The sequence below is a fragment of the Myotis myotis genome, unplaced genomic scaffold (genome assembly GCF_014108235.1).
Source record: "Myotis myotis isolate mMyoMyo1 unplaced genomic scaffold, mMyoMyo1.p scaffold_m19_p_21, whole genome shotgun sequence".
Classification (NCBI taxonomy): domain Eukaryota; kingdom Metazoa; phylum Chordata; class Mammalia; order Chiroptera; family Vespertilionidae; genus Myotis; species Myotis myotis.
The window spans coordinates 3883407-3902487 of NW_023416326.1; the positions used below are offsets into that span (position 1 = coordinate 3883407).

A 19081-nucleotide genomic window follows, 5' to 3' on the forward strand; every position below is an offset into this window, starting at 1 on the left:
CTAGGTCCTCACCTAGCTGCCCTGCTCCTGGAAATGATGGGCACCCCGTCTTCCCCCGTCTCCTCTTCCATTGAACCCTCACATGGCGCCTTGTTCCCAAGTTTAAAACTTATTCTAAGTGCCCGGCCGGCGTGGGTCAGTGGTTGAGCGTCCACCTAGGAACCAGGAGGTCACAGTTCGATTCCCGGTCGGGGCACATGCCCTGGTTGTGGGCTCGATCCCCAGTGGGGGGTGTGCAGGAGGCAGCCAGTCAATGATTCTCTCTCATCATTGATGTTTTTTTCTCTCTCTCCCTCTCTGAAATCAATAAAAAATATATTTTAAAAAATATTTTTTTAATAAAAAAATAAGAAGAGAGAATATGGGATTCTGATTCTCCAACAATGCATGCCATCTTCTTACACAATGGCACGTGGGCACTGGCTGTCCCACCATCTGTCCCACCATCGGACGCGGTCACTGCTGTCCAATGCCGCAGGCAGAGCTCAGGGGACAGGGCCCGTTCAGGCCACCCACCTGGCCTCGGACGTGTGATGGGAACAAGTAACGTCAAGGACGTAACACTGAATCTGTTTTCCAGGCAGCTCTGTGACAGCAGGAGGATGGCCCGCCTGGTCTAATACTTCTCATCTACACGCACTGCGACTTGATGGATAGTAAGAGCTGACTTCAGGGCTGCTAAGCAGACGTAATTCTGAAGTCGCGCTTCCATAAGTCACATAGACGGACTCACAGAGAGACAGCCAGCCTTTGACACTGCACTTAATTTAATCAGCCACTTTGGCATCTTAATAGAGCCATTAACAGGTGTGAAAGAAGAATGAGCTGTCTTTTCAAGACCTTATAGCTTACAAATTAGCTAATTTTTATTTTTAATGTAAATGTCAAAAAGCATAATATCGAAGGCTAGCAATTATACTGCTAAAGAGATGGGGATGTTATGGAAGGCCAGGGCCTCTGCCCTCACACATAAAAAGAGCATTCATGGTGTTTTTAAAGTAAATGCCCAGGTCTGTAATTTAACTCATGCCAACTGAGAAGGACGCCCCATTGAAAAGGATTGGTAGCTGTGAAGATTAAATAAAATAATGTATATAAAAGGAAGTCATTCAGTGCCTTACCAATAAATTAGATTCATAATAAAAAATAAATTCCTGCCGAAACCGGTTTGGCTCAGTGGTTGAGTATTGATCTATGAACCAGGAGGTCACAATTCAATTCCCAGTCAGGGCACATGCCCAAGTTGAGGACTCAATCCCCAATAGGGGGCGTGCAGGAGGCAGCTGATCCATGATTCTCTCTCATCATTGATGTTTCTCTCTCTCTCCTTCTCTGAAATCAATACAAATATATTTTAAAAAACAAATTCCTGAAATTAAATTATAAATATATATGTATTTTTCCCATGTAACAAGTTTGAACGTTAAAAGGTTAAAAAACTATAGTGTTTAAAATCTAACATTCAAGATCGGCAAATAATTTTCAAAGGAGTTCTACCTACATGACAACTAGCTTAGATTATAAATGCTTTCATGGCAAAGAACATGTACCAAAAATGTATTTCTCTGACATAATAGGTACCTAACGTATGTTTGTTAATTACTTTGCCTTGAAAACTTCTGTTAAGTATAATCAAAAGAACAAATCAGGAAGATTACATAATAAAATAACCTAAACTATATTGAGCCAGGAAACTATACTGAAACAGACTAATAGTTTTTATTGATTTTTAGAGAGAGAAGAAGGGAGAGAGAGAAACATTGGGTGAGAGAGAAACATCAATCGGTTGCCTCCTGTACTAGTACATGCCCCAACTGGGGATCAAACCCAAAACCCAGGCATGTGCCCTGACCAGGAATCGAACCCTCAACCTTTTGATGTACAGACGTCTCTCCAGCCAACCGAGCCACCGGGCCAGGGCAGACTGACACTATTTAAAGGGGATATATAACTGTGTCATATAACTCAAATATTTTAATGCCACACTTTTCCTATCACAAAATTCATACGTTCATTTTAAAAACACAGTAGAAGAAATGCAAAAAGAAAAGAAAATGGTAATTACGCATAACACCACCACAAGCAATAACCACTGTAATTTTTTACTGTATCCCTGTTCTGTTGATGCATATGCACATTTAATTTCCCCGTGAAATTGGGATCTATTATATATGCTACTTAGCGAGAAAATGTCTTCATTTAATATTCTGTGAACATTTTCCCCTGTCATTAAATGGCCTTATAAAACAAGACACTTAATTGACTTAAATGACTTGATCATATGGAGAATCATAATTTAATATCTTACTGCCAATATTTTTCCAGTTTCTCACATTATAATTAATACTGCATTGAGCGCGCTCACACATGCATACATCTTTGGGGCCAAATGTGCTTATTTCTCTGGGGTGAATGCCTCACCCCAAGTCCCCACACAATTACTAACCTTCTCCTTTATTAAAATTCAAGGAGCTTAACCTGGGAGAGGTGGAGTGCTGAGGGCAGAGGTCAGGAAGGTGCTTGACCCCTTCTTTCCCAGACCATCTATTAACCTTTGACCCCGTGCCACTGAAGAGCTGCATGGTTCCAAGTCTTCAGGGGCAGGTGTAGGCTTAGCTGGTAATCTCCCCACTTCCCCCCCACACCCACCCTTCACCTCTGGAGAGAAACGGACAGAGAACCTGGAGGCAGTTTCTCACAAGAGCCCCAATGTCGGGGACGGGGAGGGGGGGGGGCGCGACTGCACGGAGGACTGACCACCTGCAAGACTGAAATAACAGAAAACAGCCCGGCCGGTGTGGCTCAGTGGTTGAGCGCCGACCTATGAACCAGGAGGTCACGGTTCGATTCCCGGTCAGGGGACATGCCCGGGTTGCGGGCTCGGTCCCCAGTGTGGGGCGTGCAGGAGGCAGCCGATCCATGATTCTCTCTCATCACTGATGTTTCTATCTTTTCCTCTCCCTTCCTCTCTGAAATCAATACCAAAAGAAATTGTTTTTTAATAAGAAACGGGAAGCTGCTAAGAAAAAAAAAATTTCTTTTCTAATGGTCTGTGTTCCACAGTGTTCATCTCCTTTCTCTGAAAGCTCCGGGGCAGGACACCCACCCCCAGGAAACCGGGGAGACCGGTTTGGCAGCTGCCGAACTGGAATGGTGACTCAGGGCCCATCATGCCCTTCAGCGCTGGAACTCAACCGTGATGTTTTATGGGCAGTTGTCAACGGTAACACAAAAGTACACACATTCCAGACAGACCCCTTTTGCTCATCAAAAGACAACTACGCGACGTTACAGAATAAATTGTTGGGCCTGGCCTCCAACGGCAGATCAAAGAGACATTCGGAATGACATCACTGGGTTCCTTCTGATAAACGTTTAAAATGAATGCACTGAACTGGAGAGAGTGTTTTAAAATCCCTGCTTCCATTTCCAGCGCCTCATCAAACAAAACACAGAAACTACTGCGATGCGCGCTGGCCCCTGCAAACAGCATGCCAGCCACCTGGGCCTGACTGGGTAAGTCCGTGTCACTTACCACCTTAGAGTCTTGTCTGCCACAGGCAGTATTCGTTCACACTGCATTATTAGCGTGTAATGTGGGGAGCTGCTCTTTCACGCCCGGAACAAAAAGTTACCCATGTAAAGGTGACTCATGACATTCATCTCCTACCCGCACCATCTCTGTGAACTAGCTGCACACTTCCTTAAGCGCTGGCCTTTCTTCCTAGATTTCTTGTGATTATGCACAGGAATGCAATGTTATGTGTTAACGTTAACAATAAAACTTTGGGCTTTGGTGTTGTTAATCCTCACCTGAGGATATTTTCCCACTGACTTTTAGAGAGAAGGGAAGGGAAGGGGGGGGGGGAGAGAGAGAGAGAGAGAGAGAGAGAAACATTGATGTGAGAGAAACACGTCAATTTGGTTGCCTCCCACGTGCCCCAACTGAGCCTGCAACGGAGGTACATGACCTTGACCAGAATCGAACTCGGGACCCTTCAGTCCAAGGGCCAGTGCCCTATCCACTGCACCAGCCCGGCGAGGGTGGGGAGTTTTTATTTTGTGTTATTTTAGCACTGAGAGTACTCACACCCAAAGAAAGTAAACTCAGTTACAGGTGTCAGGAAGCAGCATCCTTGGTTATTTTTATAGTTTTATTAATAAAATACATTTAAAAAAATACTACTGACAAGATGAACTTCACAATGTCTCTCTCACTCAGAGAAATGACTGAAAACACGATTCTTATGAGTCCCTTAGGACAATGTTTTAAAGCCCCTCGCCCTGATGGTCAAGCTGCAGAAATCCTAGACAGGAAGTCACAAGCAGTCACAGGGGCCTTCAGCAAACCCCCACTTTTGCCAGGGAGCCAAGGGGTTCGCAAGGTTCTACACATCCTCTGAAACACCGACGGTCTTCCAGCCATTCTGGAGATCAGTTGGAATCTAAACATTCAGAAGAATGCAGCAAGGACTGAAAACTCTGAACAAGCGAGAGAGACAGCTAGAAAGTCAAGGTCAGGAGGGTCGGGCTTCTAGAAAGGAGACAGTTATAATTCCAGAACCAAGAAGACACAATGGCAGAAAATTCTAGATGGAGGTCAACTTGGTTCACATCTCCATTCAGGGAGCAACAGAATATGAACTTTCAGGGGCCAAGTGCCTTTTTTTTTTTTAATATATTTTTATTGATTTCAGAGAGGAAGGGAGAGGGAGAGAGAGAGAGAAACATCAATGATGGGCTGCCTCCTGCACCCTCTACACTGGAGATCGAACCCACAACCCAGGCATGTACCCTGACTGGGAATTGAACCTGGGACCTCCGGGTTCCTGGGTTGACACTCAACCACTGAGCCACGCCGGCCGGGCACCAAGTGCCTTTGAATCCAGAGAACACACCCAGCACCTGAGCGACAAGAAGCCAGCAGGGCTGGAGCACAACCTTGGACGAATCGCCCACAGGATTACAGGCTCGACCCGCAGTCTTTATTCTGAGTCCAACAATAACAGAGACCCTGGGTGGGAGGGGCTGTGGGAACACCACTTCCAGGAGGATTTCTAGAATATTCAGTGGATAGAGCGTCGGCCTGTGGACCAAAGGGTCCTGGGTTCGATTCCGGTCAAGGGCAGGTACGTCGGTTGCAGGCTCCTCCCGGGCCTGGACCCTGGTCGGGGCAAGTGCAGGAGGCAACCAATCAATTATCTCTCTCACATCGATGTTTCTCTGTCTTTCCCTCTTTCTCCCACTCTCCCTAAAAATCAATGGGAAAATATCCTCTGGTGAGGATTAACAACAACAAAAGAATATTCCACACTCTCCGGCATCTCCTCCCCCTCTTCCCGTGAAGACCTGCCCCCTGAGAAAACTTCCTCCTCTGCAAACATCCCCGTCTTCCTCCCAACTACCCAGCCAACAAACTTAGTATCGGGAGAATCAGGCCCAGGCTGCCGATCCTTCTCGTCACAGTGAACGCAGAAAAAGGCGTGGGGATTGGGGGCTGGAATAGCGCTGTCCCAGGGCAAAGGTCAGTGTCAACGTTTACCCATTGATGGAAAATCAGCGGGCGCACACGGAGAGGCATGTTGACGCCGGGCCGCGTCCGACCCAGCACATCACAGGCCGGTCTCCCTCCCTACACGGGAGTGTGATGTTTCAGCTGAGCCGCCCGTCCCCGGCACGGATGTAAACTTGACCTCGCTGATTAAGCTCAGCGCTGCTTTTGTTCACGACAAAGAAAAAGATGTAAAAAACTCCCCCACGGCCACGGTGGGAGTTGCAGGCGGGACCCCGTCTGCAGCTGCTCGGCCCCAGCTTCTGCCCCCAAATCAAGGGAAGGCCCGCGACACGTTCCCCTGCTCCCCGCCGCCCTCAGCAGCTGTGTTCTTATCGCTCCGGAGGGCCCCTGCATCCCTCCACGCTTAAATTATTGGCAAAAATCAGCAACGTCAGCATAACCCGTCTGTAACAGATCCTGAGCAGACGACAGCAAAGGGAGGAAATGAAGGCAGCATCCAGCTCACCCCGATGCCGCGAGGCACCGAATACAAAGCACACCGGGCAGCCTTCCCATCCTCAGAAAATGTGAGGCTCGTTTCTCCCCACCGGGCGTTGGTTCTGGCCTTGCATTTGTTCGTGGAAAGTGACAAGCCTCTCGCTAAGTTTTACTCCCTGGCAGATCTTCACTGAAGAACATGGACACTCTGCCCAGCTGGTGTGGCTCAGTGGTTGAGCACTGACCTATGAACCAGGAGGTCATGGGTTCGATTCCCGGTCAGGGCACATGCCCGGGTTGTGGGCGTGGCCCCCCAGTGTGGGGCGTGCAGGAGAAAGCCAGTCAATGATACTCTCATCATTGATGTTTCTCTCTCTCTCTCTCCCTCTCCCTTCCTCTCTGAAAGCAATAAAAATATTTAAAAAATGAAATAAATCATCAACTGAGAAAAGCTCTATTAGAAGATTCACTCTGTTGCCAGAATGAAAGCGCCAGAAGAGCAACACCCCTGCGTGTACTCACCCCCATACCCTGAGTCCTTCCTACAATGGGCGGGGCACCCAAGAGCACGCAGTCAGCATCGGACACCCGAATGCCCACGTGCACCTGAGCGCCCACAACCTACCAGGCAACCCAACGCCACAATGCAAAATAGTCTTTCCTTTAGGTTTACGACACACTCTATACAACCTTAAGCAAATCACAGTGGGGTGGGGGAGTGGAATAAAACTTATCAGATAGACAAGTTCATCACCACTTTGAAAATACTGCCCATCACGTCTCCTTAATGTTGCTTTTACTGATAAAGCCCATTTTTTGAGTTGCAAAACCTAAACCAGTCAAGGAAGTAAGTTTGGTTTTAGGCAGAGCTGGTTGACGGGGGCAGTACTGCGAGCAGGAATGTCACTGCACACAAGGGCCACTCAACAAAAATGCAAATCCTCATCCTTTCCAAGGCCTAACCCTGCCCCCACCGGCCCTCCGCCGATTCCTGGCTGTGCAAACCCACCTTACGCTCAGGGACCAGGGAGCCCTTCCCTGAGGGAGTCAGTGCCATCCACCCGGGTCCCTGACACCGGAGTCTTTTGCTAACACACCAGACACATGGCCATCCGCCCGCCGGGACACTGACAGTTCACGGGAAGTGAGCTCACCCCCGCAGGAGCAGCAGTCCAGCCTACAGGGCCTGGCTGTGCAAATGTTTCCGAATTCGCACAGTGAGGACGTCTGACTGCAGGGTAACTGGGAGGCACCTCGGAGGCCTGCAAGGCTGCGCGCTGGTAGATTTGCTGACTGTGCCAGACGCTTCCTGGGGGAGAGGATGGGAGGGCAGGTGGCAAGGTCCCTGCCCGAAGGGGCCTCACACCCTGGGGCGCCCTGACTCACTTGGGAACCTCAGGATGCCAGAGGTGAAAGAGAGATCTCATTTCAGCCTGGATTACCCTCCCTGCCCGCCAAACAGGCCTCAGGCCACTCCGTCTCCTGCAACAGCAAGGAGATCCTACTTCTGTGCTCCCAGGAGTTTGGAGAAGTCATCGCCTCCCCCCTCAGGTTTCATGTCCCAGGAAAGGAGGAGGTGAAAGTTCAGTCTGCAAGTGGCTGAGGCTGGCCGGGCGGCACAGAGAGCAAGTCCCCGCTATGGTTACGCTGCTCCACAGGCTGGGAGCCTGAGTCACACGCTCCGTCCCTGCCTCGCCTCCCAGGTGCTGCAGCGTGGGAAGGGCACGCGGGGCCGGTATCGGCTGATGGGATGACAAGGAGACAGGAAGATCAAAGGCAGCGTCCCCTGGGACCGTGCCTCCCATGACACCCACATACCCAGTGCCCACCGCGCCCCCCGAGACCCCGCTCCTGCAGGAGGGGCCGAGCGCCAGGGGCCCGGGCTGAGGATGCATTTAGAAAGCTCCCCAGCCCCAGACGCGCGGCGACAGCAGCCATCAGACATCACCCGGATCTGCCGGCCCTAAAATTAGCAGAGCAGTTACTGCCACGCCTGCGTCAGAGCCTTCCCATGGCCCGCCGCCAGCTTTGAACTAGTCGCCCACTTACTCCACCGGGGACACGACATCCTGGAGCAGCGCCAGCAGAGCAGGTCAATGGCTGCTCCGCTCCCAGCCTGGCTGCTGAGGTTTTATAATTCACTGCCAGGTGAGCAAAGTCCTGATGGGCTACACCTGCAATGGCGGGGGGGGGGGTCGGAGGGCGGGGGTTGGGGGGCAGAGGGGTTGCAAGCACTTATTCTTTGGGTGAGTAAAGTACTGTGTGTGATAAACCCTTCTGAGTACTTTTTTTCTTTTTTTTATATATATTTTTATTGATGTCAGAGGGGAAGGGAGAGGGAGAGAGAGAGAAACATCAATGATGAGAGAGAATCATGGATCAGCTGCCTCCTGCAGGCCCCCAACTAGGGATCGAGCCCCTCCCCGACCCCCAACTGGGGATCAAGCCCCCAACCCGGGCATGTACCCTGACCAGGAATCAAACCATGACCTCCTGGTTCATGGGTCGATGCTCAACCACTGAGCCACGCCAGCTGGGCCCTTCTGAGTATTTAAATGGCTGAAAGTTATTTAAGGGCTCCCGTTCCACTGGCTTAAACGCAAATCTAGCAAAGTTTAAATGCAAAACAAAACCCGTTTTCCGCTGGTGGCGCTTCTTCTCATCTTGACAAGGACTCGGGAGCTAAAGGAAAGTTGTCTGAGCCATCACAGGGGACCCCCCGGCTCCCCAAGGAAGAACCGCTAACCCGAGTCAACCAGCAGGCCGCCTACCCGGCTGCAAAATACAAAATTTCCCATGGACGGCAGACGGCCCACTGACAGAACAGGCATGTTTCAGATCAGGCGACACGCGCACTAGCCCAGCCGTGGGCCACCGTGGCCCCTTTCCGGGCAGTTGGGTGGGAAGGCCACCATTCCCACATGCTGGCACCTTCTCTCCTCCCTCCCTCTCGCTCTCTCCTTTCATTCATTCCTTTCATGATTCAGGGAGACCAGCCATTCCTCACAAGGCAGCTGTGGGCGGGAGGGAAGAGCCCTGAGAACTAAAATTCAGAAAATCACGTGTTCTCTCTCATTAAACCTAGTTTCTGCATCAGTAAAGGGAAATTCCCATCAGCCTTATAAGGTTCTCTCTTATCAGAGCATCCATGAAAGTCAATACAATAGCTGTTTTTAAATTTACCTTTAGCGATATCTCTCCCAAGTTCTTTATTCTGTTCTTAAGTCAAAAACATCAGCACCCCTCACTCACTCTTCTCATCATTTAAAACTTTTTAAACAGGAAAACAGATCAATTATTCCATGAAAATTACTTACAATAACTCTTAAACAATTGGGCGATTTTAATATTATTTAGGCTAATCTCTCAGCCTTCTCTACAGCTTTCACCATAGCAGTCCTTCATACCCAAATTTCAACAAACAGGAGTTAGAATGAAATCCCCCTAAATTCACATAACATAGGAATTGGTGTGTCAGGACAGCAAGAAGAAAAGACTTCTATCTGCAAGATGAAAACTAGGGTTTACTAAGCACCTACTATATTTAAGGCATAAGGAATACTCTAATGTCCTTGGCTGTCCTTAAAAGTACAGACTCACTGAAGGTACATGACACACCATCAGTGGGTTTTTAAAAACCATCATTTCCTGTAGAAATTATCGCGGCTCATGGGCTGGGAGATAAACGCCGGGTAATCATTGACAGTCGCCTCGAGTAACGAGCCCACAGCTGGGCTTTTTGGTTCCTGATTCCAACAGGGCAGCACTTGTCAGTTGGGACTAGACTTTGGAAGCTGGGAAGGTGCAACCCACACCTTCCCATGAACGTCAGGTCCCCCTTCTGCTCAGGGCACCCAGTCTCCCGGACCCACCCCGTCCGATGGCCGTGCTAGTTCTGATGGACCCTGGAACCCGGGGATCCCTGCTGTCACCTTCCGCAGAGCTGACTCACAGGCCATTTCAAATAACCCAGAAAAGACCTAACATGAGGTATAAAAGGTCCTCGAGTTAGATCCTTTACAACAGAGACAGGACTTTAAAGCGACACTACTTAGGTCAACAAAAGCCAGGTACCAGGCTCTCGCATGTGCAAACCACAGCTCTCAATCATTCCCTAAACAAATATTTGTCTGCTAAGAGCCTGTTCTGTGGCCAGAACCGCTGGAGAGCAGGGAACAGGAGTAAACCAGAAACATCCCTGCCCAGACAGCACTTGTGCCCCATTGAGGAGAGACAGAAGGTAAACACGCAAAATCAATATGCAACAGAAAGCCAGGCAATGGTGAGTGTGATGGGTTGGAATCAGGCCGCACACGGGGGCGGGGAGCTGGTTTAGTTTGCAGCTCTGTGCACAGAGGCGGTGGCTTGGCCTCCCCAGAGAGGGGGGGACCCTTCACCTCCCTCACACTGGGGGAGGCTGTGGGCTCCAGTCCTAGCCAATAATACACAAGCAGAAGTATACTATTACTTTGTACTTTCCACGTTATACTTAACTTTTTTAAATATATCTTCATTGATATCAGAGAGGAAGGAAGAGGGGAGAGAGAGAGAGAAACATCAATGATGAGAGAGAATCATGGATCGGCTGCCTCCTGCACACCCCACACTGGGGATCGAGCCTGCAACCTGGGCCTGTGCCCTGACCGGGAATCAAACCCTGACCTCCTGGTTCAGAGGCCGACACTCAACCACTGGGCCATGCCAGCCAGGCTGTACTTTCCTTTTAGAAGCTTCTGGATGAACAAATGATTAGTTAGGTCTTCCACGGTGACCCTGGGTCTGGTGTCAGCTCTGGACGATAGCACAGCGCTTCCTAAACAGCTGAGTTCAACCAGAAGCATTCCAAGAATAGCATCCCCCATTTCCACTGCCCACCCCTCCCCGCCCCCAAATGAAACCTCAAGCTCAGCAACCCACAACCAGTTCTGGAAGAGAACGGGCCAACATAGTCACGTCCTCGGGAAAAACACACACAGCAAATGCTGGGCCCATTAAGGGAAGAGGGTGTCCGGAGCCTCCCCTACAAGAACCACCCCCGCCCCCGCCCCGCCCAGGAGCCTAGAAATTGCTTCCAGGTAGCCAGGAATGTCCACGAGAGAGGGTGGAAGAGCCGTGGTCTCCAGGCTAGGCCCACCCATTTCCAAGGGTAACTCAGGTGCCCTTGAGGCCCAAAAGAAAATGCTCCGAATTCTGTTTGTTTATTGATTGAGTGATTGATTAGTTCAGATTTTTCTCTTTTTTTTTTTCGAGGAAGAGTGAGAGAGAGAAAAACGTCGACGTGGGAGTGCACATCAATCAGCCACCTCCCGCACGCGCCCCACCGGGGAATCGAACCACGGGCAACCCCTCAGGGCACAGGACCACAGCCAACCAACCGAGCCACACAAAGTACCACCCTTCTTAAAATGTCTAATTTCATGTTTTATCCGCACTTTAGCACGGTAGAGTTATATGCATACATATATGTAATATATGGTACATATACACAAGCAGATGTATGGACACAGACATCCATAAGGGTGCTGAGCTGGGTGACTTTATATAGTGAGGATGCACATTGAGAAAAGTTCCGAAACCGCACTACAAAGAAACAATTGCTCTTTGGATTAAGGCCTTACACACATGCAACAACAGCATTTGTCCTGAAGGAAGATTCAAAAGTCTTTCTTACCATTATTTATCAGACACGCCAATGGAAGAGCTAGGCCTGAGCCAGGAGAATATGCACCATTCAACAGGGAACCCAGTCCGTTACCACAGCATCGCGAGAAGACAGAGCATCCCCCACCGCGCTGTGCTGCCCCTACCGCATTCGGGCTATTCAGAGCTGAAGACAGTGGAGACTTCCCTGCAGGCTCCAGAGAGGCCTTTACCACGCCCTTGAAGAATTTAAATTAGGGGCCTTGCCCAAAGTAAGAGTTATCTCCAGAAATCACTTTTTATGGCCTATGGATAGGGCAGGACAAGCTTCTAATTACTGGAAACCTGTTCTTCTTATCGCCTTGAGAATGACCTTCCTCCCACCTGAAGTCCCAAGCTGCCTCGCCTCACCCTTAGCTCAGAATGTCATGGGTCCCCCACTTTCCCTTTCTGTCTCAGACTCCCCCACCTACCTGGGGTTCCCCTATGTACATAGGTAATTACATTTTGTTATTTTTTTTTCTCTCGTTCTTCAGATGTGTCTCCTGTAGACTGAATGATCAGACCAGCTGGAAGAACCTTAAAGGCAAGCCTCTCCCTCCCCCACATGGACCAGGACGCAGGTTACTCTGCCCTAAGCATCTGTGGGAAATCTTCAAAGGCAACCAAAGGGCCTACTTTGCACGACTTTCACGTCTCAGACAGCTCGACCACCCGGGAGCTTCTTCCAGCAGGTGTAGCTGCGATGCGAAAGTGGGAAATTTGGAGTGAACCAATCGGCATAGCTGGAGAGGCCCCTAGGACTGTTTATTTGTGCAACAGGAAGAAGAAAGTACCAACTAATTAAAACACGGGGGGGCGGGAGGGGGGAATGGGGAGAGATTATGGTTCTCTCCCCACCCCCCATATCTGCAAGCAACTCAAAAGCCATACCAAGCCACCAAAACTAGTTTAAGAAAGTCCAACATCCTGATTTTTTTTTTTACAATCTTTTCAGTGCCTAAGATCACAGATAACAAGGTGGCCCTAGTCATTCAGACAGTCGTTAAATATTTCTTCATCACCAATACTGTGCACAGTATGGTTCGGGTTACTAGGGAAACACGAAATCTGACATTTCTTTCTTAGAATAGCTTGGTCAGAAGAACCAGCAGAAGAGGTACGACATGGTCTTGGAGGATAATTATGTGGAAGAGGTGGAGCGACAGACTAGTTATAAGATATTATTAAGTGCATGAATACTTAACTGTAACCAAAGACGTGTGACTCCCTTGTAAACCTAGAAGGAAGTTTCTAGAGATACAATTCAGGGTTTGGCCAGTTTAACAATTTATCACTGTTCAGCCAGTTTAACGAAGATTTAAAAAAACAATCTGATCGCCTTAGCTGGTTTGGCTCAGGGATAGAGTGTCAGTTCGAGGACTGAAGGGTCCTGGGTTCGTTTCCAGTCAAGGGCACATACCTGGGTTGCATGACCCCTGGCCCTGGTCAGGGCACGTGCAGGAGGCAACCAATCAATGCTGTCTTTCTCACATCAAGGATTCTCTCTCTCTGTCTCTCCCCCTCCCTTCCATTCTCTCTAAAAACCAATGGAAAGACATCCTGGGGTGAGGATTAACGACAACAACAGAAAACAGTCTGATCTAATGTGCAAGCAGCATTACTTGGGGAGGGCAGACAAAGGTGCTAAATATTAGAATCGATCTCCAACAGGCGCCATAGGAAGAACACGCTAAAATAAGGTAAAACGAAGCACAGTGATGTTAGGCTTCAATGACATTCGCACGCGAGGAGAAGGCGTGGCTTCATGGGGGCACGTGACTAAGGACCCAGGGGCTGCAGTGAAGAGCCAACTCAGAGCCTGAGCAGCAGGACCATGAGAAAATGAATGCAAACTTGGACTCCACCAGTACAAGGAGGACACGCAAGGGAGGAAGGGCACCCTACCCCACAAGGTCAAGTTGTAGAACGCGTCAGAGCCCCACGCAACCTTGACAGGTTTTGTTCCCTGGGAAACTGAAATACCTCGAGGAGATGCCTCTGTGTGCTGCAGACCACCAAGCGAGGAGAACGTGAAGAAGTAGGTAGACTGAGACTCAGTGCTACGGGCAAAAGAACCTTCTGGTCATCAAAACATCATAAAGGCCCACCAGGCGTGGCTCAGGGGTTGAGCATCGACCTAGGAACCAGGAGGTCACAGTTCGATTCCCAGCCAGGGCACATGTGCAGGTTGCAGGGGAGCATGCGCATGTGCATATGGGGGTGCATGCATGCCCACGCGTGGAGGTAATTCCCACAAATGTCTTTTCCGGATGGGAAGACCTTCTGGCCTCTCATTTCCACTCAGTGGCGATATATCTCAATGACATGCATGGACGGTAGACAGTAACTGCTGTTGTTACTTTTCCATGCAGGAACGTCAAATACTGACAAATACGATGATCACTACAATTTGCTCTCTGTGCTACAGGTGGATGCAAAGAAAACGAGGAACAACACAGCCCCAAGGCCCAGTCTCGTATAGAGACGCAAGGACTTGACGCCACTTCTCTCAACTGCACCTTTTTTTCTTTCCTGTCACGGAACGTGGCTATACAGTGTTCTACAGGGACATCAAGAAGCAAACTGGGTGACAACAAACATGAAATCGCTGTGAACCAAGTTCAGAAAGTATCCAAACAATTTATCTCAAGTGTGAAGCATTTAAATGCCTATCACACTCTTATCCTGCCTTTAAAAGGAGTCGGTTTTTTGGGGGTTTTTTTAATGAGTAAAAGGATTGGAACAGAAAAGCTATTTCTGAGTCATTGACTTCAAGGTAAACCAAGCATGAATATTCACATACAAACTTACCACAGAAGCCAAAGAAAGAAAAGACACCATCATGAAAAATATGTCCTATCTCAATCAGTAGTCAAAATGACTCTAAGACGTTTACTTTAAGTGTTAAAGAAACAGAGAATTTTGGTGCTTAAAGAGATCATTGGAAATCCTCCATTCCAGACTCATTTGCAACAGGCAAACTGATATTCCTTGTCCCTCGTGCTCAGTGCTCTATCCTATCACCTGCAGAGGAATTAGGTACCTAAATAGAAGTAGAAATCTGGAATACGAGTTCCTGTATTCTTTAGGGCTGCACGGCCTTTTTCATTCAAGTTCAAACAGATGGGGGCGGGGTGGGGGTGGTAAGGGGGGGAACACTTTGCTTTTCAGTTAACAATGCCTGAATTTCCTTCACATTCAGCATATCTATGAAAGGATTTTAATCCTAAATCCTACGTTCAAAGACTCGATGTCTTTCCCAGACTAAAAATAAACAACAAAAAAACACAACTTTGCACTGACCGTTATGGCGGGGGGAGGGTAGCCATAAACACAGAATGGGCCTTTGCAAAGTAGGCAGAAAATATGCAACCTCTTTTAAGCTACTTTTGATGACCCAGCTCAGCACTTTTTAAACCAGCTTCAATTACCAGACAATTGCCCTTCAGGACAGCTCACCAGCATTTCTTCACTTTCAAGAATAGTTTTTTGAGATGAGTAACCCATTACCCCTTCGCCTCAGGTAAAAAGATCCCACACTGGCAGACAGGTGTTTGACTGAGCTCAGGTCTCAAAAATTCTTCAAAATACCATTGTAGTCCTGGGGTGAGGGGTGAAGGATGGGGGGTGGGGGTGGGAGGACTGACAAACCCATATCACACAGCTCTAGCTGCCAAATCAAGATGCTCTGATAATCCCCCTATGACATTCCATAAAAGGACAGCTCTCGGAGAAAGGCTAAAATTTGAAAACAGAAGAAGCATTTGAGCTCAGCTGGCGTAGCTCAGGCATTGAGCATTGACCTATGAACCAGGAGGTCACGGTTTGATTGCGGGCTCGATCCTCAGTGTGGGGCCTGCAGGAGGCAGCCGATCCATGATTCCCTCTCATCATTAATGTTTCTCTCTCTCTCCCCCTCTCCCTAAAATTTATATATGTATATATTAAAAAGCATCTGATTAAAAATATACACTTAGCACTAACCGGTTTGGCTCAGTGGATAGAGCGTCAGCCTGCGGACTAAAGGGTCCCAGGTTCGATTCCAGTCAAGGGCATGTACCTTGGTTGTGGGCACATCCCCAGTGGGGGGTGTGCAGGAGGCAGCTGATCGATGTTTCTCTCTCATGATGGTTCTCGCTCATCGATGCTTCTAACTCTCTATCCCTCTCTCTTCCTCTCTGTAAAAAATCAATAAAATATATTTTTTTAAAAATAAAAATAAATAAAATGATAAAAATACACACTTAGACCAGCTGGAGAAAACCGGGCAGCTTCGCCTCCATACCTGCAATTTATCTCCTGCTTTCTTTTCAGGCCCAAACGCTTACGCTGCTCATTATCCGAATTGGCGTCGCCCCATCTATAGGTAGCATGTGGGTACTGATAAAAGCTGTTTCTGATTCCATTTCCCATTTCCCAGATGTTTGCTGGCGAGTTCTTTCTTTTTTTTCTTCCCCCTTCAGCTATTTATGAATACGCTCTGATTTAGAACAAACAAACGCAACATGTTATATTTTAAGCTGAGCGAAACACACAATAAATGACAGCTACCAAGATAATTGCAAAATATCTCTCCTGCTTACATAAATACGTTTGCCTACCTAGGCAAGATTTGGGCAGGTTGCCGTGGTCTTGCTTTAGGTAAAAAAAGCACTTATGACAGGTAACAGAAGCGGCTGCTGAAATGGCCAAGTGCAGGCTATTGTACGTCTCATAAAAGGGATTGTGCTTAAAGGCGAAAAACCAAATATTAATTATCAGCTGGGGGGGGGGGGAGAAAGCTGTTCCGTAATTCTTGGTATAAAATCATGCACACCTACGTCCACTACATCCCTTCCCCAAATGCATCCGTGGTGGAGATTTTAGCCTGAATCAATTCCATTACCGATGGTATCCAAAACTCAAGAGGGATCCTGTCTCCCCGTGAATACATTCTCATCCACCTCTCGGAATCCAGCAGTGAACTCTGAAATCCGGGGGTCAAACCTCAGTGGAACTGTCTGAACAGAATTACAGATCTCTCCGGAGAACTCCGAATCCTTCCCATGAAGTCACAACCTGACACGGACATCCTTAAACCCTGGGACGTAGAGGCAGGACCCAAGCTGCCTCTTCGCATTCATCTTTGGGGAGGCCGACATCCTAGGCCGCCTCTTGGGGATCTCCATAAATACTGGTTTCACAGGGAAGTAACACAGTTCTTAGAAAGTGACGCTACTGGAGTTTTTGCCCCCCTCTCCCATTATTAATTATAAAACTGGAAGGAAAAAAAAAAAACCTGATTGCAGAGACTAGGCGACTCGAAAGCTCAGTTGCCTCCACGCCTGTCATAAGAAAGCCATCTAGTGTTAACATTTAGCAACGAGCGCTGCAGACAAAAGAGGCAGGAAAGGCGTCTCTGAGCGACTCATTTGGAACTTACTGAGCAGACCTAGGAGAACCGCCAAGCCTCTTTGCTTTTTAAAAAAAATAAAAATAAAAAGAGGCCACGCTTCTCAAAACCAAGTCGAAACCTGAGCAAAAAATCCAAAATCTCTGCCATTGCACGTTGACCCCGACCCCGCGTGGAGGCCACGACGCTGTCTGTGCGCCCAGCGCACTGGAGGGAGGTTTGCAGCCCGCGCGCCGGAGCCGGAGCCGGAGCCGGAGCCGGGCGGCGGCTGGATTCATTGCACCGGAGCCGGTTAATGATGACAAATCCCTCCCCGGGGGGCGATGCCAACTTGTGTCCCTCCCCGCGGGGCCCGGGCTCCCGCTCCCGGAGGATGCACCGAAATGGATCGCGCGGGTTTGCCGCCCGGTTGCAAATTCACTGGAGGTGCCCGTGGGGACCCGACCCGGGGGCCGGGCGCGGAGGGCGCCGCGAACCTGGGCGTCCGGGCGGCGGCGGGGCGTCCGACTCCCAGAGAAGGTCGCGCCCAGTCCGAGGGTCGCCGGCCACTCGGGGTCCCGCGAAACGGGGGTTCCGGGGAGGGGGTGCCGGCGCGGCGGGGGCTCGGGTACCGGCTCCCAGGGAGGGAATCGCCGCGGCAAGTTCGGCAACAACCCCGCCCGGACGCCCTTTCCCCTTCCCTCCGGAGTCAGTCACCGAGGAGGCGCCGGGCACCCTGAGGGGGTCCCCCTTCGTGCGCGGGTCACTGAGACGGAAATAACCTTCCAGCCGATCGATCGGCAACTTTGGGAGATCGGAGCGGCGGCGGCGGCTCCGCTTGCACCGGCGGGACCCCAGCGAGCCGGACCCCAGCGCCCAAGCCCCCCCAAAGCGCCTCGCCGCCAGCTCCCCGAGGCGCCCAGGGGCAGCCCCTCCCCGCGGAGCAGTTCTCGCCGAGCCCGGCCCCAGACGCCACCCGCGGGCTCCCGTCCGCTCGCCCCAACACGCACCTCAGCGACGCGGCCGCCGGAACCTACCGGGGCCGCAGCCTGGCCGCCCGCCGCCGCGCTCTGCCCATCGGCCCGGACTCGGCCCGCGCCGGGCTCCGCGAGAGGCGGCCGGACCCTCCGGGAGGCGGCGCCGGAGCTGTCGGCCTGCGATCGGGCGGCCGGGCGGCCGGGCAGCCGGGCAGGGCGCGCGCGCTGCTCCTCCCGCGCCGCCGCCGCCGTCCGCGTCCTCCTCGCGCTCCGCCGGCTCTGCCCCGACTCCAGACGCCGCCGCCGCCCGCCCGCCCGCAGTCCCGCCCCCCGCCCGCGCCGCGGCCTCTCATTGGCCGCCGCTTGCAGGCCCCCTCGGCCCCGCCCTGCCATTGGGCGCTGGCGCAGTCCGTCCCGCGGGGTCTGGGGCATCGGGAGCAGCTGGTGCGCGGTTCCCAGACCCCGGAGCGGGCGGGAGGGGAGGGCACCGGAGCGGCTCGGCCCCTGCCCCGGGCCCAGGCTGCGGTCTCGGGGAGAGGGTGCAGCCACCCTGGACCTGCCCCCCAGAAAGCCGTCGCCGTCCTCCTCCGGACCCCTTCGCCTCTCCCGCAGGGAGACGTGAACCCCGAAGCGGGCCCCGAACTGGCCCCTGCGCAGTCGCGACCCCGCTCGCACCCTCGGGTCGCTCGGGTCCCTGTGCCTCGAAGCTCTGGGTGTCGCCACCCATGAGACCCAGGCAGCCGCGGGCACTGCGCGGGGACCTGCCCTGGACGCCGCCGGGTCACCGGTAACCCCAAGAAGAACTGCACCACCGTGTTCACCAGACCGCAGAAGGGCAGTCCTACTGTGTGCCAGCCCCTACTGTGTGCCAGCCCCTACACTGTGCCAGCCCCTACACTGTGCCAGCCCCTACACTGTGCCAGCCCCGAGGACCAGGCAGGGAGCGCTCTGGACCTCCCAGGCAATGCCCCTGCTCACCGTGGCTGGGGTGGGAGGTTGCACTGAGAAACCCATAAATAAGTAGAACTTTAGAATGAGGTTCTGTAGGTGGCCGAGCTC

General features: G+C 50.9%; 1 protein-coding gene across 11 annotated transcripts in view; it reads right to left on the reverse strand.

Annotated features, from left to right (window-relative positions):
• Window positions 1–18295, reverse strand: part of SIPA1L2 (signal induced proliferation associated 1 like 2) — a 104151-nt gene extending 85856 nt beyond the window's left edge. For 10 of the 11 annotated variants that reach the window (XR_004975064.1, XR_004975063.1, XM_036355132.1 and 7 more), the window contains exon 1: window positions 18056–18295. The gene's annotated coding sequence lies outside the window, so the exon portion shown is untranslated. The remainder of the gene's footprint in view (window positions 1–18055) is intronic. The other variant, XM_036355129.1, reaches the window with a different exon arrangement.
• Between the last annotated feature and the right edge of the window lie 786 nt (window positions 18296–19081).